We start from the raw sequence: 22,883 nt of genomic DNA, 5'->3' as shown, positions 1-22,883 counted from the left end.
GACAGATTACAGCATGTTCATCACTCCGGTAATATAAACGGTGAACCTGGAGCCATGGCAGGACGGCTTATTGGTTCAAGCTGTTCAGCCGAAAAGTAAGAAAACTCCTTTTGTGGGTGCAATGTGCTGCTGGGAGGCCAAACCCACAATTAATGAGCGCTTTGCTCTCAGAGGAGAGCCGCGTTTATAGTTCTTTTTTTTTTCAAAATGTTGAATTTGTACCTGTGAAAGGTTTCCAAGAGAAAAGGCGCAGGCACGGTCAGTCTCCCTCCACTGTATCCCACATCGGTCTTTAATTTGACTCGTTTTTTGGAAGCATCTTCTCCTTGTTAGTTCCACTATGGGCCCCCAGCTCTGTGTCTGATTTCTGGTTCTAGACTTACGAGCACATCAGAGAGAAAGTACGATCGATCTTTTGAAGGCTTAATTCTTTCCAGGCTCTCATTATCTGCACCTCATCTGGTTTCTTTTACAAGTTTTTTTTTTTTTTTCTTTTTATAATATACATGGTCAAATTGAGGGCAAACCACCACTGTTTGACTGTGCATCTTCATAGAGGGGGATGAGTGTCTCTTGTTGAAATTAGGGGCCTGATTTGTACTCGCATTTCATTTCATGGCTTACCGCACGTGTGTCAGTATCAGTGATTTATGCTTCTCCCTGCCAGGTCACTACATGGCAGCGGAGAAGCAGCAGAGGGTTAAGCAGGTGTAACTGGAGGCTTTTTTCCAGACTAGCTGCCTGCAGCAGCTCTAATAGGAACTTGGGGATCAATATGCACGCTGACTGTTGTATAGGGGAAAAGAGGGCATGTTAATGTGCCGGGTGTGGGGTTAGTATGTGTACATGTGTGTTTCTGGGGGGGAGGGGGAGGGTGGGGTTGCAGCTGGGCATTGCGCTCTAAGCATGTCTGTTAATGCCGCAAAGAGATTTACGACGGCCTGCGGACACCGAGGATTAAACACAATGCTGAACCGAGGTCTCTGGACTCACAACCCTTCCTGCCTCAAACAACTTCCCACCCTATTTCACCTAATTCCCGCCTCTTTCTGCAGCTCGTCTGTCTCCACTGTTAACATCACTGTCAACTTCATTTGTTAGCTAAATGGAAAATGAAAGTTTCATTTCCCTAATTAGTTGTTTTGGTTTTTTTTTGCTTTCCTTTCGCCAAAGAAGCACATTTTTAGTTAGGGACCATGCCAGCTGTAATCACACCAACGGTGGATATCAAAGAGGGTGTTGAATCACCCTTTTAACTGTTCACATATGTTCCTCCCTCATGCTTTCCGCCTGGCTTATTTCAGATCACCACACAAACTTCTTCAAGTCCTGCCATGATTTTTCACCCAGAGGCAACGAAATCCTCATGCACATAAATATGCGACATGGTCTAATGGATGACACTCGCCGGAGCTCGTGGCACCAGTGCAGTATGTTATTATTCCGTGTGGCAGTCAGTTATACCCTCCTACATGCCGGCATTGTGTGGTTCCTTCCAGATGTTGCTTGTTTTCTGTGTCAGAAGGCCCAGACAGTCATGTAGCCGGGGGCCCACAGCAGGCCCGAGCAAAGATCCCAGGTACTCATGCTGATCTTCTTCTTCTTTGCTCACATTGCAAACATTCCAGAGGAGCTGAGGGAGGATCATCTCCATGGACACGCAAGTGCGCACAGACACTTCTCAGGCAGGGGAGTAGAAGGAGTTCCAGCTGTGTACATAAACCGTTGGCTGAGATTTTCTTTTAAAAACAAAACTAATCTCTGGATTTATCAGAAGGTCATATTAAAAAAGGAAGCTATTAATGTTAAAGCAACACTGTGACACTGACATTTTCAGAAATGCTTATTACTGTAACTTCGGGACAATTAGATGAGAAGATCAATACCACTCTCATGCTTGTCCAATCAATACAACGCCACAGCAGCTGGTTATCTATAAACAGCTACTCTACCAGCACCTCTGAAACTCACTGATTACCACGTTCTATCTTGCATCCTAATTGTTGAATGCAAACATTATCCGAGGGACTTGTTCCCTGGTTAAAATGCAACGTTCTGCTGGAAAACCCTGACCCTAGCATCCTAAAACTCACGTGTGCACAAGCATCCAAACTGTTGCAGACAAAGAACACCCCCTCATGGCAACAGCACTCCCCGACGGCACCCTGCCACACCACAAAAACTGCACAGGCCCGGCCCAAAGAACATGACACAGGGCTTCCAAAATCTCCAGATGTCAATCAGACCACACATCTGTGGGACTTGCCTGAACGAGTAAAACTAATCGGCATGATTTGAAGTATAAAAGGCAGAGTGCTTTGGATACAAAACTGAAAATTATACTAGGTGACTAATTGACTTAGGCTGTCCCTTCCCCTGTGGGCCTGCCATGTGTGAGCGGACGGACATTAGTGGCATTCTTTCAAGGCTACGCAGTCCAGGGAACTTCCTGTGCATGACTGAATGATTTCATTATGAAACACAGCACATACTAGGGGGGAGAGTCACTTAGTCACAGCCGAGTGGACACGGGCCATGAAGGGTGAACTGGGGGGCCTAGGCTACAACTGGAGGGGCTTTGGCAGTGTACGGGTTGGACGGGTAGGTTGTGGTGTGCCTGGAGAACTGGCACAAAGCCCGGCTTTGTCCAAACCAGGGGTGAAAGCATAGGGTCAGGGCATTCTTCCTCAAGACAAAGAAGAAGGTAATGAGTGACAGAGACAGGCCGGAAAAAGAGCTGCACATGCCTCTTTTAATAAGCGTCACAATTTCCTCTGTTTTCATCCCAAAACGTGTACTTCGAAATTAATTTACGTCAAATCTGATGTTAGTATTTGCAGGTTTTCCCGGGATGTTACGATCCACAGGTGTGACTTTTGGATTGTAGTCACATTTCACCACACGCTGCGAGTTAAACAAGCGCATGCACCTAGACATCGTCACCACGAGGGACACCCAGCTTTGTTAATCTCTATCATGTGCTTGTACTATTAAAGTCAGCTGTGAAGTGTTCGAAAAATCAGAGTGAATCAGAGAGTCGAGTGTGTGTGCAGGACCATGTGCAGTAATACTCCATGACAGATTTCTGCTTTGCAATTTCCTTAAACTGGCATGGCCGGAGTCTTCCGCCGATCATGTCTTCCACAGATAAACTTGCATCAGTGGGTGTGGAAATGGTTTGTACAAGGGTTTTGTCACAGTAAATCCTACAAGGGAGCAGAGCAGACTAGAATGGACATCTGTCCAGCTGTTGTCCACACTCTTGGGCTGCCAGGCTCACAGATTATTAAAATCCCTCCTGTTCTTTTAGATTATAAAAGTCTTTCATCCCACATGTTTGTTTTTACACTTTGTCATGACTACCAGTGAGTCACATCTTTGATGCCTACTGTGTTGACAGAAAATATATCACAGCACAAATATATGACGTTCTTATATTCCTCGTCACTTCACGTTATTATTAGCTTTGCAGCAATAATAGTCTGGAGTATGTGCACAAATAGACCTAGATATCTGCACATAATCCATTACGCTGTTTTTGAAAGAAGAACTGTTTAACCTCAATTTGGATTCTCTCTATTTTCCTATAATACGATTTGCTTCATGCCAGTCATAGCGTACATAAAATAAATCCTGATTAATTTCGACGCTTAATTCCATCCTATTTGTTATGCTGCGTCCCTCAAGCAATGTCTCCGAAATGTCAGGCTATATTCTGCAGAATGTCATAAGCCTCTTTTGATTTTTCTATAAAGCATTTGCATTTCATATCCTTGCGTGAACAGGTCTACTTTCATGTTTCGGAATGTGAGAGAAACCTGTCTTTTACAGGTTAACACCGCTACATGCTGTGATGCTCTGACTGAAGTGAGTGCGTAATGACAGCTCTCCACACACCAGCGGCAGATGAAAGGCTTCACCGCCACTAGTAAGTAAAAGAGGCAAATGAAAATTTAGTAAACAAGCTAAATTGTCCTTTATTCCACCATCGTAGCACGTCTTAAAACTCCATTTTGTTTTTGCATCAAGGATTACCCAGGCATGACATTAACTCCCTTGTAAGGACCTTGTTGTGTTCAGATGTTTTGCCTTGCTTTCTCCTCCTTACTTGAACTGAAATGCCGCTCAGCATTTGATTGGCATGCTTGATGGATTTTGATATTCCTCTGGGTGATGCCTGTTGATGCCTCAGCGCAGCCAGGGGACCTGTTTCAAGTACATGCCGTTTCGCTCATTTGCATCTGGATTCATCTCTATGTAAATGTGAATTAGTATGCTTATGGAAATGACTGTTTTTTTTCTGTCTTTTGCTGGAAAGAACTGACTCAACTAACTGATCACAATCATGGGGAGATAATCTATCATTTTGTCGTTGAATGCTTTCTCATGGCCACCTGCACCTTACAAAGATTGTGGCCATAATCAAGATATTTCTTATGCAAATATAGTAATTGGGGGTTATGAATGAGCCCCAGTGCCAGAAAAAAAGAGTTGATTGGTCCAAATGAGCCAGTTGGACATATGACTATGAATGCCTAGCAAGAATGAAGGAATGGCTTTTTCATTCTGAAAAGCAACTCAGAATTTAATAACTCGCACATTTTATTATTTACATTTTAATAACAAAAAACACTTATAAAAGCTAACTCCAACTCAACAGCTTTAAAATATCCGCCCATTCTCATACTTGTTTTCTGTGTTTTTGTTTTCAGTGTGCTGTGGCTGTGTCATAAGGGCTTTGTCCTCTCCATGCCTGAAGTACAAAGAGAATCGATACACAGAAGGGCGAGAGGACAACGTGCGACACTTGATGACAAAATACCTACAACCTGCTGAAACAGCACATTCCTTCCTGCTGGCTGACCACTTGTTTTCTGAATGTTAGCGCTGCCCGGAGGCTAACCTCCTGCTGACTACTGTGACCTGCATGTGGTCACAATCGTCGTTTTGAATTATAGCACCCAATAGCTGCACCAGTCCTCAGTAATTTGGTCATTTCTATGTAAATTGCACTTTGTGCCACCATTGAGCCCCGTTGTACCACACAAATGCTCCAGCTTGCCTCGTTCCATAATGGTACACTGTTACGGTGAAATGATTAAAGCTAACTGTGAGAAAATGTCATGACAGTCAATCAGTTAAGTAGACAGGTCGGTTGGAGTATAGATAGAAAAGGAGGGCACTCAGGCATGCGGCGATGAAGACAGGCATAAGAGGCAGGCAGTCGATTTGGGTTGCGTCCAGGTGCTGGCCTCTCTCTTTAGCAGGGGGAAGAGGAAAGAGCTCGCTGGAGACAAACATTAGGGGGTTTATGGCTGACTCTGCAGTATCAGTGTCATTTGAACAAGATTGGACATGCCTTAGTGAAGGTGAGATAGGACTACCTAGAATAGGAGCCAGCAGAAAAGGGCAATCCTTAGGAAAAAAACATGACACAATTCCATAAATATCAGTTAATGAAGCTTATGTGATTTCATGGCAATTCTACTTCAGGATTTAAAAATGTAGTTACAAATCTTGGCAGCACCGCAATCCAGGCAATCTCAGCACTCGCAGACGTTATTATCCCCTCCGTCCTTGACAACAATATCACCGGATGGTACTGCTACCTTGAATTATCCTGAGGAAATCAAGTTCCTGTGTGTACAGTCAGTGGACTGTTCTCAAAGAAATCTCTCATTTTTGAAGTTTTCATTTAAAGCAAAAAGAGCAGTCTTGTCAGAAGTGTTTTGGTTTCATTGCTGTTTTTGAAAACAGCGGCGGAGCTATTCAGTCCTACACTACACTACCTTCTGCTATAAATATATTATATTTTCTACATTCTGTTGTCTCAACCATGTTTGTTGCTTGCGTCATTAACAGAAGTACCTTGATATACCTGACTCAAAACCTGATTTATGGATTTGGGTTATTTTAGTTGTTAAAAAGTTCAAAAAAGAGGGCATGTGGGTATCAATGATTTAAAATACTGCTTGGTAGTGTTGAAACCTTGGTTAAAGATACAGTTTTTTAACACTAGTAGTGCTTATGGACCAATGTATTTACATGCAAGTCCCCACTTTGTTTTTGACTTCCATGTGTATGCACTAGGACATGAGGAAAGCATTACAAATTCCTGGCGCCAGTTTCACACTATTCCACTGATTGACAGTGTCTGGCGGCAGTGGGCAAATAAGGGTGGCAATGCGCAACAACAAAGGCAGTGAGAAAAAGACTGCAAGCTGGCAAATAAGGATGTAAGCAAGGCAAGATTTAAAATATTCAAACAGTCGGATTTGCAAACGTTTTAAGGGGAAGGAAACGCAATCAACAAGTCTGCTGGGCTTCACATCTGCACACAGAGCGCTTTGGTGAGAGGCACTGAATGTACACACAACTCGGATTACAAGGAAACTCCACAACACACCTTTAAAATTCTTTGATTTTAGCCATCGGGCAATGAAAATTACTTTAGAGACGAACCTTAAGAGATAACATTTGTGTTGTTCATGTCTATACCTCCTAAAGATGAGCCAGAAAATGAATCGAACGCCTGTGTGCTACGGGCACAAATTCAAAAAAACAGAGGAAGTGTTTTGGTGTCCAGGTTTCTGTATACCTCTATGATCAATGGGAGGACTGCAGCAAATCTGCTATAAATGACTAAACTGGGAAGAAACAGCGGACAAGAGAGATAACAAAAACTGCAGACATGTTGTTTTCCTCATCTTACAATGACATTTTAATTACATGTTATTATGTAGCTTTTAAAGATCTTCCCATCTCAAGGACATTCCTTTTATATCACACCTGTAACCTGACTCACCTCAAATAACAACTCTGAGACATCCAGGCCTCCCACGCCAGCAGCCACGGCAATTATCCTCTGACACGACTGCAGGGTGAGGCTTAGTGTCTCGCACTTTCACGGCACCCTCACATTACCCGAACCAAAGGGGAAACAATACAGGGTGTAGTGGTTAACTTCCTTCCACATTGAGTGGCAATTCAAGCCGCAAACCTTTGTGTTTTTCACCTTAAACGTTGCATAGCACGCATCCTTTGGCTACAAAACTGAAATGCTGAAATGTGGGTGGTTTTCAATATCCTCTCAATAAGAACAGAGCACTTGACAGACAGGGCAGGGGTTACAGGAAATTCAAAAGTCCGTATCGCTCTGTGAATCTGCAAGCTGGAGCCAACAACACAAAACAGCTTTGTTATACTGATGTGTCTGCTGTCCTTGTCTTGGATTTATAAGGTCTCCTCGCTTCTCTCTTTTTCTCTGTCAGCCTTTTCGCCTAATTCACATTAACTTCTCATTCTATTTCTTCACATCAACTTGGCAAATATTGCCATTGCGAGATCCTGCAAGCACTGATTGATTGCGGGTGGGGCTAATCATCTGGGCTACTCGCAAAAGACATCTTCCACAAAATCAATGCCACTGAAAGAGAAAGTAAATCTTCGTATGGTCCCACAATCTTTTGTAATATAGCAACGTCTACCAGAAGGGGAAAATCTACTGTTTCCTCTCATTTTGTCTCCCTTTTTCCTACTTCTTCGATTTTTTGGGGGGGCCACCTCATCTATTCTATATCATTTATCCTTTAAAAATGAAAAGAGGGGGTTTTATTGGACACTTGGGGTTTGAAATATATCATTGGGTTCTGCTAATATGACTCAATATTAATGGCTAAATTGATGGCCTCCCATCAAGAAATGGAAAGGTCCGGTGATTGACTGTGAGATGAACTAAGACTGAAAACAGACATCGCCTGCAAGGGCAAAGAGGGTGCATCTGAGTGATTTACACGTTTATGTGTTGCCGTTTATGTTCCTCCTGCTATGCCAGTCATGTGTGGAGGTAACCGGGAACTATAAACATGTCGTCTTTCTGGCTTTATTCCAGACACTTAAACACACACACACACACACACACGACATACAGTATGAGAAGAGCTGATCAATTGACTAAATTCACTGTCAGCAATTTTCATAATGGATTACTCATGTAGGTCTTGTTTTATATTCTATATTTCATATTGAATATCTTTGGGACTGTCACAGAAAACAAACAATTAGAAGATGTAACCTTGGGTGCTGGGAAATTGGCCTATTGTTAAACCCCTCCCCCAAACAGCAGCTATCCAATCACAGCTTAGCAACCATGACTAGGCACGGCAGAACTGTCAAACCTTGGATTTCTCCACATGTCAAAACAGTAACAGATAAGGGGTTGTCTTTTTCAGTCTTTCCAACACCGGAGCACAACTGAATTGAATGGATTCATCGGTGTGTTTATCTGCTCCAGCATAAGCTCCAAATGTTAGCAAGCCTGGTTAAGAAGCTTGCCTCCCCCAGTGTTAACTTAGCATTACTGAAAAGTTCAAGCACATCATTTACTTTGTCAGGCTAAAGGTTAGACTTAAAACATCCACTGCGTAGTATTTGCTGTGTGTTCGGGGTAACATTAGCAGATCTGTCCCGCTCTTTATTCAGTCATTCTCCTCGCCTTCTGCTATCTGCGTGTGTTGGCGTTTTTAAAAATCCCTGTCACTACAGACAACTACAACAACAACCTCCAAGCTGTCAACCTTTTCTTGTGCAAGGATTTAGGAACGATCACACATGATTTTAAAGGAGTGCACCATCGCTGCATTCTGGCATTTGTGCCACCCAAAACAATCCTGATTAGTTTGAAGAAATACATACAAGCCAGAGTATTTTTTTCTCCTACAACAGAACGGCAATGGGTGCAGCGAGAACCGTCTCCAGCAGTGACACAGCGATGAGGAGATAACTTGTGGCTTTGAAAGTCTCGGTCATTATGCATTCCAACAACCCCATCCAACATCAACTTAGATAGAGTTCCATTGTTGTGTAATAAATACTGAACATGAATGCATGAAGTTTACAAAATACAAGCGATTATGTAAGTTAAGCAGCCAAACAAGGTTATGTCAGACAGAAATTCCAGTCTGAACTCACAATGTTCTTTATCATACTCACAATACTGGGTCTAAACAATTCTGCAGGGTTATATAAGCAATTCTGTTTTCTTATTTCTTAGTCTTCTGCATGATTCTTCAGCTGCTGAGGAAGATACGCTTTATTGTCCTTTAGCACTATAACATTTTTATAGCCATCAAGTGCTTATTTAAAGCTCTTTTACAGGGTTCTCATTTTTAAACAAGTCAGCTAAAGTCATCTAAAATTAACTTAATTAGCTGTTTAATAGTATAATATTATAGTTTGCAACATTTGTATTGTAACTCTGCAACTGTCATCATTGTTTTCTCACATTTTATAGACTGATTACTCAAAAATTAATGGAATGAAGGAATTAGTGATGAAAACAACAGTTACAGCGACATTAAACACAAATATGTGTTCAGCATATAACAGGAGACAAGGACACGCACCTGGCACACACACTCAAACAATCCTCTGCTCTCACTGACAGACAAACAAATGGAGGGCAATGTAGTTACTCTGCCAGGACAGGGACAGGCCGTTGGGTGACTTTGAGCATGAAGGCTTCAAGAATGCGAGCATGCTGTGCAGTAAAGACAGAGTCGGGCCAGGCCGCGACCCCAGCCATGTTGTTTTTATAACCCTCAGCCTTTTCAAAGACAGCCCTCTCTCTGCCATCAGCGAATTCTCTGCCGTTTCTTCCCATCTGAAGTTGCCGCTGGACTGTATCACATGCTCGTGTTCCCATCTGCCAAAAACAATACGTGTGCGCGGGTGCGTGCATGCCGTCAGCGGGCTTGTATTCCATGCCTGTTCTGTAATTCAAAGGCAAATTATCCACACCTAGGATAGTTGACCACCAGAACTAATCCATCAGCTTTGTTGGCTGTCAACATGTTACTCTCCATAGGTTTAAGGACCTGAAACCCACCTCCCTTTTTTCCCTTCCTGTCCCCCCCGTAACACTCCCAGGTGTTCCCATAACTCACCGGGCCTCAAATCCCACTCGGGCATTCCTGAACTTCAGAGGCACATCGGCAGATGAGAGCCCGGATTTATGGGTTGCTGACGGACAGTGGAGGGGGGGAACCGAGCGGCGGGTGGGAAGGTGATAGGGTCCGCTTCAAAGAGGAGGAAGAGTTTGTTGTTGTTCTCTCATGCGCTCACTGGTGCGCACACATGCACAGCTCTCTGTCCCCCTCCGTGCCTCTGACAGCTGGAGAGCTCGCTCACTGGTTTACACTCAGTCTCTCAAACACATATTTGAGCTTTGATTTATTTATTTTTTTTGAACCTCTATGACCAGACATAGGCGGCGGTTCGCAACTTTGAAGTCCGCCTCACTTATTCTCACACATCGACAGACACTAAGAGCTATCAGAGATGTGATTTAGCCATTCATTTTTCATAATATCAAAGGTGACCCTTCAAAGATTGCCTCCAAGCTTTTTCTTCTTTGCACCTGCATAAAATATTCCTCTTATTTTTAAATACCACCTCCCTCCAAGCTATTAGAATTTGTTTTTGTGACTTTGCATATAACATCATAGGTCACGAACAAAAGAGCCAGAGTGTGGACGTGTGCATCGATCTATATTTGTATATGTGAGTGGGCTTGTTCCTATCAAGCTAGTGTTATACTGCAGGGGCCCACGGTGTGTAAGGTTGATGGATGTGTGGAGTGTTGTCGTTTCTCTGAGCCGGATGTGTAATGAGCCCTGCTTTGCTTCTGTAACATTTCGGCTGATTGATTACAAACAAAGGTCATTTAACAAGCAGGGGTGCTGCCTCTTAACAATGCTACACAGCGTCATTGTTGAGATTACACATAGAGCGCAAGAAAAGACACCCTGCTTTTGTCCTCGCCGTGTTGCTTGTTAGATTAAAGCTGTACCGCTATCAAGCTTTTCCTCCGCCCACATGAGAGTAACCACCGCCAACTAGAGTAAAGACGCGTGATGAATCAAATAAAATATTTATGCTACGGTGCAAGAAATACGCACTTTAATAGAAAAGAGCACATGGCGCTGTATTTGTTGCTACGGTTTAAAATGTTTAAATTGTCTCTCTTTTATGTGTTTTTCTCATCCCCTCCGCCCTTCCTTTTCTCCTTTAACACTGACTAAGACTTTCCTCTTTGAGTTGCCCAACACTGCTCATTGTTAAGGTGGAAAGCTGATGTAACTTGTGGCTGTTATTCGCCGTAACCAGGGCAATCCAAAAGGCTCCGGTCCTCCCGCTGCTCAATCAGACCACTGTTTGTTCACTCTCCCTTTTCTCATGGTGTGTTCTGCCAATGAAAACCAGCCAGGCATTAATGAAAAGCAAAATCTGCATCTTTTTCTCACATGCTAGTGTCAGGGGAACTTGGAAAAAACTGAACTCGCAGTGCTTCTACAGTCATGCGGTATCCATTTGTTTATATTTATAGAATGAAATCCCGTTCCCATTCGGTCTCTATGTATGCCCGCACATTGCAGGGAGCCTTTCTAACCTGCCTCATTTCAGTCATTGCAGGAGAGCTGCAAGAGCCTGATGCTAGATGTGTGTGTGTGTGTGTGTGTGTGTGTGTGTGTGTGTGTGTGTGTGTGTGCGCTTGTGTGTGTGTAGTGAGTGTTGTGCTGGCCCTGAAGTGACACAGCGAGGGTATAAATAGAGCAGGCCCACAGATCACTGTGCCAGACAGAATGTGGCATCTGCTGTGCTGGGAGTGCAAAGTGTTTGAGAGCCTCTAAACTTCTCTCCATTCCTCTTCCCTCCCCTCTCAGTCTCTCATCTTTCTTTCCCCTGCTGTAGTCACGTCTGTCAATTCCTTTCCCTTCTCTCCGTCTTTCTCTCTCTCTCTCACTCTTTTTATTTTACCTTTGTCATCTTTCCATTTCCTGCTCCTACTATTCCCTTTTGTCCCTCCTTCAGTCCCACCCTCCCTTATTTTTCACCCCCTCCTCACTGCCACACATCTGCTGCCATGTGTTGAGTGTTGTGGAGCAGTCCCATTTTCAATTTAGGCTATAAGATCCTATTTCTAAACACACAGAGGAACCGGGGAGGGGATTGAGGGGTGAGGGGTATAAATAAAAAGGAAGTAGGAAAAGGGAAAAGGATACTTGTCCCCTGCGGTGTTTTATCATCCAAGCCCTGATTTTATACTTTCCATGGTTTACAAATTCCTCCACTGCGATGCTACACATGTTCCATGTAAAAAAAAAACAATTTAATCTCCTGGGATAACGTGGTGTACTTGCGAGGCAATCTTGAGTGGGACAGGCAACTCTGTAAGCATAGGAGATAAAAGCAAAGTCGTTGTGCTTCTTCTGTAGGTTATTTCCCACCCGGAGCAGATTATCAATCCTACTGATTTAATGATTAATTTCCCTGCTCTCAGTAAAGCCATTACAAAGTGACAGTAACCCCTTTGCCCTCTCCATCTCAGAATATTATACAGAAATGCACCTCAAATAGGACAACTCATTCACGCCTTACGCCTACACTCCCCTTATACATAAACGCGGCACAGTAAGGTTCAATGGAAACTGATCTCCCTCTAGCATCACTGTACCGTGTTCATTCATCTACCACTTTTATTTATTTATTTCCCAGAAGCATACCACTTAATCTCATAATCTGCTTTTGCTGTGACTAGTGTTGTATTCTCTCAAAGACAGGGGACAAATAGACCACACAGCCAAATGTGCACGTACACACACACACACACAGCGGCAGTGTCAGCCAAATTAATAAGCAGCTTATCCGTCATTAGATTTCCATTTTTAAAATGATTCATCCATTCTTTCTGCTCCCCTCCCCTCTTCCTTTTCATCCCATATCCTTCTCCTCAGCATGCCTCCACACACTGTGACAGGTAGTCTTCCACTTTTGTCTGCTGACTCAGCGCTATGTCCACCCTCTGGCAGTCTAGTAATTGTTTTAAGAGTTGATATTGGACACTGACAACTGCAGCGACAGAGGGAGCTGAGAGGGAGGGGCTGCCATCAGGAAGATGGGGAACTGTCCAACCGTCAGTCAGAGAACAGCGGCGGGGCATCTTGTCATCCTTTTGTTTGCTCGCAGGCAGTGTTCTCGCCCGTGAAGACGTAATTCAATCTTCCATCCTTTCATTTGCTGTTTTTCTCTGCCCTCCACATTACCACACCCTTTCCGCCCAAACTATTCTCAGCTTCTATCATTCTCTTCTTTTTTTTCTCAGTCTTCCATCAGCAACCTCAGCTACACATGCACACAAAAGATTCTCCTCCATTTTGTTGGCCCCGGGCGTAGTTGTTTGAGTGAATATTGTGTGAAACTCTTTCTCTTTTGAATCTGTAATTACCGCAGGGATCATGCCAAATGCATTCTCATTCCTGCCCACCCCTATCCGATGTGTCAGAGAGAGGAATAAGGTTCATGTTGCCGCCATTTAACTGACAGGTGTAGACTGAGATCAGAGCACGTAAATGACTTAGTGGGCCAGCTTCAACATGATGAGAGGTTTGCGATGTAAAAGGCTTTGCTTTAAAGACCAGTTGTCAGGGTTCTGAGGGAGACGTGTTTCCCATTTTTTTTTCCAAATGAGAAGTGTGTGGAAACTCTTAAATCATCATCAGCAGGAGCAAAATTGTGTGAAACTCTGATTGGTTTGGCAACCAAATACAGTATTTCTTGCCTGGTTGGATCAGGCCAATTTTGAACTATTCGATCATTCCTCTTTCTTTCTGTCACATGCTTTTCCTATCTCCCTAAACACTCTCACCTTTGAGCCATCTCTCTTTCAGCGTTTTGCAGACCGGGTACCAGAATCATCAAGCGTGAGCCCCAGAGGACGCCATCCCAGGGTTTTGGTTGAAGGCTTTTGGCATGGCTGTTCATCCTGAGAATTTTCCAGGACCACATCAGTGCCAGGATGCCATACGTCGGGGGCACAGAGGATCATTGTGACCCGGCGCCCACGTTTAGGGGCCTGCTGAGAGGGATCACAGAGGAAAACAGTGAATGTCATTGTTATATAGCGCCAACAGAGCTCTCGGATATGATGTCATGGCAGACAGTGGTCCAGCTGTGGCCAAGCACGCATGGCTGTTGAAAGGGGCCATTTATCTTAATCATTGTGTGAACGCTTAATTAAGATTTCTTATTTACACTACATCTTACTCAGTTTCAAAGTTCTAGATGCTGTGACCCAGTAAACATTTAAGCGGTGTGCTGTCTACTCTGCAGTCTGAATCAGTGGCGAGCACACACTTGTTTGCTGCACAGATGGAGCAGGAGAATGAGCAAGTCATGAGTAAAGCCAAGACATAACAACCTAATACAAACCACCCATTGTGGCTGGCTTACTTTTTTTCTTCCTCTGAGACAAGAGTATCAATCTACATCCAACAAAACTTAACCAGATTAGGGCGGAGCTACTTTGTGAAACAGAAGATCTCCTGTTATAAATCAGAAATAAAAATGGAGACAATTTACACTATTTATTTGAGAATATTCCTATGTGACAACATAATTCTATTGTTCAGAGAATTTTAGTTAGTAACTTGACAAAGATTAGAGATGACAGCACAGGGTTTTAATTTCATACAGGGGGATTGTGCAATGTGCAGTTTTGTGCTAATAAAGTAAAGTTTCCTGAGGTAGAAAACATTTTTCCCCTCGTCCGTGCAATATGATATTTGCTTTGGTTTTTCCTAATGTTTTCCATAGTCTGAGTCGGGGCTCTGTACTATTTTTGTAACAGTTGGTGGAGGCCAGAAACATAAATTCACCTTCAGAAGACACCTGACAGCAGCAGTTAATTTGTGCTAACACATATTCATATTTGGACTGCTTGAGGAGTATATTCACTCTCACATGCAGCTCTGTTTTCAGAGTCCATTATGAAAATCTCTCTTTTGGGCACAATTCCAACAGTTAGTTCAAGGATGGCCACTTCGTAAGATAAAAGCTCGACACAGATCACCTGTCCAAGCTTGCAGATTGAGTCTATTTCCTCATCTTGGGCCAGCAGATGTCTCCCACTGAGGACTGCAACACAGCGTGGTCCAATCCTGACATCTGTTCTCAGAGACACATTCCCACAATTCATTCTGTCATGAACTTGATGACAGAAGATATTAACACTCAATAAAAACTAACACAGCTAAAGAATAGAAAACACATGGATGCATGTAGCTCAAGCACTGTAGTTGTTGAAAATACTTTCATATTAAATGAAACGACCTTTCAGACACAACTCGACAATCATTTCCGGTGGTTTGCACAATGTCACAATGGCTTTTCACTGCAATGAAACAACTGCACACAATGACCAGTGCACCACTCAGCATTCTTGCCTTAGCTGCACCCTGAACGCTACAGTGAGCCAGTGTAAATTGAGTTGTATCTAAAAGGCTCATGAGGGTTCAATACCTGGAAATAGTGAGGACACATACGACTGAGACAGACACAATATAACTTGTCATTAAAACGTAATCAAAAAGTGTATTTGACCTGTCTGTGTAAGTGATAGATCAATGTGTAGCACCAGGGGTGTGCCACCATACCTGGAGACAAGATCTCATGTTGGCATTGCTGGCTGGAATTGATCATATCAATGTCATTATGTGAACTAATAAAAATGCAATTATGTATCACGAGCCAAGTAATAAATACATACGATTTTCTCTCTATAAATATATTATTTTGGTGATTGTTGTAAAGCAGGTATTTTTGTTTCATTTGCACCATGTCTTATGCTGCATTGATTTATTTGTTTATTCATAGCAGTGCTTCTGAACATGATGCAATTTGAAAAAACTGGGTATAATAAGGTTCAGGTGTATTCTCCTTCTAGCTCCCAATTGTTTCTAAAGTTAAGCAACAGCATATGTTTGAAACAAATTTCAAAAAGTAATCCATCCATACCGCCAGAAATATTCTCCCATGTGTACCCATGAACGAAAGGACTATTGATGTATGATACATTTCAATTTGCTTCAGGAAAACAAGACTTAGCTTAATTGCTTCCACACACTGAACTGTGCAGTGAGAATTCCAAGTCATCATATTAGCTGTGCTGGATGTTTGGTTCTGAACAAACGTTGTTACCGCCGTCCCCTGACACCTTGTTTCTGCAGCTCGGAGCAAAAGCAGGCTGTGAACCCACCGGTTGCGCATGACTGGCCGACGACTAGTAGTGTAAGACAGTTTCCGTGGTTACAGAGTGTGTGTAAGAGGCCGATAAGAGCAGGGGTTGGATCAAGCTGGGCTAGGCATATAAGCCAAGGCAGTGATGGTGGATTCGCCGGTTTATCTGCTTTGTGTGTTTGTTGCTACTCCATGTCTGTGTCCATCTGATACCATGTTCTAGTCTCTAAGGAAAGCCTTATAGCTGAGAATTTTGCTTCACTGAGACTTGAAAAATACTCAAGCGCATAGGAGCAAAGCTGGTCTAGAAATAGACTCTGCACGTTCACACAAACACATTCACACAGCTTTATTAGCACTCGACTTCCATGCCAAACGTCAGTTCATTTCCTGTACATTAGTTTGGAAGTTATACACCTTCATCCCCTCTTTTAGCCAAATGCAAGAACACACAAAAAAAAATCAAACCCTCACTCACTATGCCAAATAGGGTGAAAACTGTGGCTGCCAAAAAGGTGGGGACAGTTTTGTGTACCAAGCAACCACAAACAGAGTGACCGATGCTGCTGATCGAGGCTATAAAACAAGTTACATGTAGCCTGCTTAGATTTTACAGATGCAATTAAAATGATTTAATCCCTAATAAACAGAAATTCACATGGTTCAGATATCCCACTGAGTTTCTCTCACTACTAATGCTATCCATTTGTTTCTAGTAATCTAGTTCAAGGCAGAATCTGGGTTTACAAGAACAGACGTGAGGCAGTACTCTCGAGGGATTATTGATTAAGTGACGTATTGATTGAAGGCTGCAGCCCAAAAGCTGGATATTGATTTTGTGTGTCTAGGGAATAGAGGCGAGGGCCATAAAGAGATTTTGTAATTTATAATAGCCTTACAGAGGTTAATAGAAAGTTGTGTACAATGTGGTACCATCATCTGTGACAGGCTTTAGTGCTCATTATGTCAGAATTCACCATCTTAACAGTCAATCCAAAATCACAACAGCAGCTCCTTTGAAAAGCAAGGACTGGCAAATTATCCTCAATTCAGAAAGAAAGATAACTGCCTTAATGTTTATATTTTAAAAAATGCTACAATAGAACACACTTCAATTTGTCAAATTAAACTCAGACTTAACCAGCCATAGCTGTGGAAGAGGCAGTGTTTTCATTCGGGAGCAAAATATGTCTGTCTCCTTGTCTATGAGAGACAAGAAGGCAGCGGAGAGAAAGATTAGTATAGATATGCCTTTGGCAGTAGACAGTAATGAGTTGGTGCTTTGTGTGAGACATATAACACAGAATTTTGGATGCATTCATAAAAACAGAGCAATGATTGATTCCAACCAATGTGAAATAGAGCCTTCACACTATCAGTTTAAAAATGGATGAACTTAGTTCTGGTACATTTGTTACAGATTTAGGGTGGTTGGAGGGGAAAAAGAAATAAGGAACTTTTGAACTTGCCTTAGATGCTCAGAAAAATAAAGTGTGTATGTGTGTACTCTTTTGTTTGACACTTTCATATCATGTCAATATTAGCACTTTTGGCAGCAACTGATGATTATATGCTGCATAATATAAAAATAACTAGATGTATCTAACATTATACTGTATGTAATAATAATAATAATAATAATAATAATAATAATAATAATAATAATAATAATAATAATAAATAATCATCATCATCATCATCATCATCATAACGGTGACAATAATACCAGTAAGGTAACACAGCAGACAGAAACACATTTGTAAACTGAATGTGCTTTAGGTGCACATTTGTATACTTGGCAGAATATTCTCTTCATTTATCTTGAACAACAGAATTTTTTGAAAACGCTGCCCTGCATCACTGTCCTTCATAAGTGCTTACCTTGTGCAAAATGTGCTTTCTTCCCTCACCTGTATCTCGCCACTCAGCGCCTCTAATCAGTTTTGACAGCTGTCCTTCCTCTGCCTTGCCCTACAAACACACACAAACACACACACAAAACAAACATTACTGAGCAAGTCTAGCACCAGGGGCATATCTGTCAAAGCAGGATCACTAATTAACTGGCAGGTTATCTGTGAAAACCCATCAGATCTCGCCTTTAGTCCATACTCCAGATCAGCTCTGAAGGTTCAAGTAAAGTTTAGTAAGCATGTTTCATGAGACAGGTTTCAGGAACCCACAGACAGCGAAACAGCATATTGATTCTATTTGACGTTGCACAGTTATGACAGGTGGAAAGAGTTTTGGAAAAGTCCATCCGGAGAATAATCCAGAGGGCAAATAAGGAGCCAGGAGACAGACGGAATCAAATATCAACAGATAATGGGGGAGAGAGAGAGGGAGATGCTAACGTACTCTGAAAAGCGCTGCTCTGACAGACGGGTGCTGAAGGACATTTCATCTTGAGACCAACAACTGACCCCATGCCGATAAAACAATGTTAAAACCAAGGCATTAGGTAAGTGCTTTCTGTCTGCTCAGCCTGGCTGCCAAAGCTTCCCCCTTCACTCTTGGCTGCCATCTGTGAGAGCTTGATGTTCTCTGTGTTGCCAACTTCCCTGCACAGGCCTTTCTGAGCTGCGGAAACACAATTTAGGTAAACAAATTTAGTTCCCATTATGTGTCAAACTTTGTTTCACTACAATCCCTGGGTAGAGAAAGAACTAATCACAGTTCCTATCAGTAGCCTCGTTTTGTATCTATATCTGGGGCTTATTCTAATGAACTGCAAATCAATGAACCTTTTAATAGTTTTCAGTTTTATGCGGTGTGCAAGAAGATGCTGTCTTCCAACGTCCAGCAGAGATGACTGCAGTGAAATATTTCAAACATAAGTCAGGTGAGTACTTAACTTTGTGTCGTGTGGTTCGATAGAATGAGATAACTTACGGTTTGATGTGATCCTGCTGTTATGGATGTGGCAATGCAATTAGTGCTCCACAATCCAACTGTAACTCCAATCAAAATCTTACATCTTTTATGATTAAATGCTCTCTGGAAAACACAGTTATAGTTTTAATCGTTACATCAAAATGGTTTAAGCGAGTCTCATGCCAAGGCAAATTAGATTTTTGCCAGCGTATGTTTCCCATTGAGTCATCCTTTCTGTTTATTGTCTAATAATAAATCTTCTGTGGTGACACCATAACAGCAATCCTCTTTGAGAGCTCAAATCTTTGGCAAAAACAGCATGATCATCCATATCGAATGGAAGCCAGAGGCTTACTTGGAATGTGGTATATGGTTATTTATGGTGTGCCATTCAAATCACAGTAACAGTCAACAATGCTTTGCCAAATACTGCTTGTGTGAAGCCCAGCTCAATAGCCTCTTTAGATCTCTCTACAGAGAACAGCTTGTTTTTCCTCATCTCTGTCTCCCTCTCCAGACTTCTAATCCTGCTCCATTGTCTCTCAGCGCCGGTTTATGGAGGGTAAGGACGTGAACAGAAGGGGAAAGCAGACATCATAATTAGAAACTCCCCATTAACACCGGAGTTCAAATTCACAATTTGTTTACACTTCCAGTTGAACCCCTTTCCTGTATTCAGATAATAAACTCCTCTTTTTGGCCCTGTAGCTGTCACTCACTTAGCTGTAATTTCTTATAAATGTATTCATGACTGATAACATGCACGTCCTTTAACAGCACTTAATAATTCACTGGGAAAATCAGATTTGCTTTTTATTATACAAACATTGCTTTTGCTCACTTTGTCTAATTCACCAAGGAAACCATGAGAGTTTAATCTCATCTCATCCCCAGCCTGCAGATATAGAACAAATCACAATGTTTGTTTACAATCACATCCACGTAGAAAACCCCTGCATCACGCATTAGCTCACATACAATGTGATAGTCTTTATTAATGAAGCTATTTCAAAGTGTATCCATCTAATTCATCTAAAGGGCCTGTTAAATGCTGTCATAGTTTATAAATAAGAAAAACTTTCACTCATGTTAGGTTGGACACCTAATTTACTTATCTGGCTACAGACGAGAAAAATTACATCTTAATTCATACTAGACTATCAGTTAGTTTGAGGTGTGCAGGAGATATCAAGGATGTCGGCAAAGCAACACAGTACATGAAATAAGCACAGTAGAAACATGGGACAGTTCGGACCACAATGTTTTACTATATATATCTTCAGATCACAAAGTTGCGGCTGATGTTACGACACAAATAAATAAGTGTGCTGATCTCCACAGTGCAAATCAGAGGCCAGTTTTCTACCGGAAAGTAAACGTCCAATGCATTTTCACGGTGATCCGGTCAATACACATTCTTGTTATCACAACTTTTGCATTGATGATTACTTTTTAATCACATATAAAATCACTGTGTTTAAACACAAGACATCCTCCTAAAGTCCCATGAGGAAAATATTACTCACACCACCTATTATAACTCTGAGTACGGGTTGTGCTCTTGTGTCTTGATTATTAGTTTCTTCACATAAATTGTGTTTTTTTTCTCGGGCTTTCTGTTTCAACTCTTGTCACTTTGTTACAATAGATTATACTGATGTGCTTTAAATAGAAAAAAAAAACCCGCTTGACCATAATGCTTTTTTTATACAAGCACAGTTTCTTGTGCATAATGTACACAGGACAGGACAACCAGAATGGCTGTTGCTTGTCGTTAAAGGGGTAAATTGTATTTTTGGTGAGGAAATTCAAATTCAGAATTTGAAGTAGGTAATAATACAAACCCAGAAAAATGTATCTTGTCCATAACACAAGCTGTTCTCGGAGGAAAATAATTTCCCCAGAACACTGTTTGAAGCTGAAAGGCGACAGGGTGCCAAATACAAACAAAGGAAAATGGTATGAAATTGTGTTGTCCTTTAAGGTCAGTTTGTTTATTCAGTTTATTCAGTCATGAAAACAGACTTTGTATATTGAGTGTTTTAAAGGCATAATTTCTCCCCCAAAACTATGTAGTGCACCTTGAAGTGTCAAGGAAAGGCAGATAAGCAAAAACAAACAAAAGACTTAAGAATAAAGACGCTTAAAAAAAACTCTTCAATGCACATACAATGGAATATTATTGATAGGATTAAAATATTGCAAATTTCTACAGTGTTATCAAACAATGTGACAAGGTTTTGAAGGGAGTGACTCAGCCACGACTCCGAAACGCTATTGTGACATTTATGTGAACATTTTTGCATTTTTAAACACATGGTGACATGTAGAAAACTGCATCTGAACAGCCTTTGTTAGGTGTTATATGCTCTGAAATATAGTGTTAGGTTACCTTAGCTCTCAAGGGAAACTGACTCCAATGTGGCTAATTATCAAAGTTAATGTGACATTGAAGCACAGTCTCTATCCCACAATCTGCTCAGGTTTGTATATTTTTAATTTGGTTAAATGTCAGCATTCTGAACACATAGTGACACGAACAAAACTAGACTTGAACAGCTTTTGTTAGGTGTCATTCGTTATGAAATGTAGTGTTACCTTAGCTCTCAAGGGAAACTGACTCTAATGTTGCTAATTATCAAAGCTAATGTGCCATTAAGGCACAGACTCTGTCCCTGTATCTGCTCAGGTTTGTATATTTTGTCATTGCAGTTAAAGTCTAGCATTCTTAACACAGTGACATGAAGAAACCTGCACTGGAACTACTTTTGTTGGGTGTCATTTAATACAAAATGTAGTGTTAGGTTGACTTAGCTCTCACAGGAAACTGACTCCATGTAGCTAATTATCAAAGCTAATGTGACATCTAGGCACAGACACTACCCCTTAATCTGCTCAGGTTTGTATATTTTGTTATTTCAGTTAAAGTCTAGCATTCTTAACACATGGTGACACAAAAAACACTGCACCTGAACACCTTTTAATAAGTGTTATTTGTTCTGAAATGTTAGTGTTAGCTTACCTGAGCTCTCACAGGAGACTCTGTGTAGCTAATTATCAATCTCTGAATCTGCTCAGGTTTGTGTATTTTTAATTTAGTTGAATTCTAACATTATTAAGACAGTGACAGGAGGAAAACTGCTCCTGAAGAGCCTTTCAGGCTGTAATTCTTTTTTCAGCAATGTGGTGTTAGCTTACCTTTAGCTCTCACACAGGAAGCCATGTTTGCTAACCCTAACTGACATAACCGTCACCCTAATTCTGATTGGCTGAATCAGTTAACGAGCCTCCGTGATCGCAGCTGGGGGTAATTACTAATTATTTGCCGTTTATTATTAGCTACATATCAGAAAGTCTTGATATTACAGCGTATTTACATTAACATTACAACTGTGAGGGCTCTAACCGCCTCCGGTGCGGAGTTTTACTGTTTGTTGCTGCTGACAGGCGGCAGGTTTTCTCTCTCCCACCTCTGCGTGTCTCTGCCGCTCTCTCTCTCTCTCACACACATACACACACACAGGAGACTACAAGCAGGAAGTAGAAGAAGAAAAAAAACACAGACAGCAGCGGATAAAAATAAGGAAGCAAACGCCGTCGGAACCGAGCTGGAGCTCCTCTACTGCTGTAAAGTGAAAGCAGATCAGGCGACAGCACAGTAATAGCATTCAAGGCACGACGGCAGTGCTAAGGAAGTTAGCCGTCAAGCTAATTCCTCCACAGACTCCATATTATCTCAAAACTAGCAGTAGACAGACACAAACCTAAACAGAAAAAAAAAAAAAACAGAAACAGAAGGGGGGAGGAAGACACAGACGAGTAAGTACACTGCAGTGAGCTGCAAACTGGTAAGCCCCACAGGATGAGGGAAGAAAAGCTTGTGTGAATGTGTGAGTCAGACAGAGAAATAGCAGAGAGGTGAAAGGGAAAAAGAG

The 22,883-nt window shown here is 41.8% G+C and overlaps 2 protein-coding genes across 20 annotated transcripts in view; one reads left to right on the top strand and one right to left on the bottom strand.

Annotated features, from left to right (window-relative positions):
- pamr1 (peptidase domain containing associated with muscle regeneration 1) overlaps positions 1 to 22,284 on the bottom strand; it is a 66,446-nt gene extending 44,162 nt beyond the window's left edge. For 3 of the 15 annotated variants that reach the window (XM_037106127.1, XM_037106129.1, XM_037106128.1), the window contains exons 1-5: positions 22,147 to 22,284; positions 18,433 to 18,654; positions 17,956 to 18,045; positions 14,909 to 15,003; positions 13,706 to 13,912 (exon numbers count right to left, since the gene is read on the bottom strand). The gene's annotated coding sequence lies outside the window, so the exon portion shown is untranslated. Of the gene's footprint in view, positions 1 to 13,705; positions 13,916 to 14,714; positions 14,882 to 14,908; positions 15,004 to 17,955; positions 18,046 to 18,432; positions 18,655 to 22,146 lie in introns of those variants that run through there. The other 12 variants (XM_037106132.1, XM_037106133.1, XM_037106130.1 and 9 more) reach the window with 12 other exon arrangements.
- The window catches only part of trim44 (tripartite motif containing 44), a 43,631-nt gene continuing 42,241 nt past the window's right edge, over positions 21,494 to 22,883 (top strand). The window contains exon 1 of one of the 5 annotated variants that reach the window (XM_037106147.1): positions 21,494 to 21,637. The gene's annotated coding sequence lies outside the window, so the exon portion shown is untranslated. Of the gene's footprint in view, positions 21,638 to 21,744; positions 21,848 to 22,160; positions 22,256 to 22,526; positions 22,797 to 22,883 lie in introns of those variants that run through there. The other 4 variants (XM_037106149.1, XM_037106146.1, XM_037106148.1 and 1 more) reach the window with 4 other exon arrangements.

Source organism: Acanthopagrus latus, chromosome 8 (genome assembly GCF_904848185.1).
Source record: "Acanthopagrus latus isolate v.2019 chromosome 8, fAcaLat1.1, whole genome shotgun sequence".
NCBI lineage: Eukaryota > Metazoa > Chordata > Actinopteri > Spariformes > Sparidae > Acanthopagrus > Acanthopagrus latus.
This window is presented reverse-complemented; position numbering and strand designations above follow the sequence as displayed.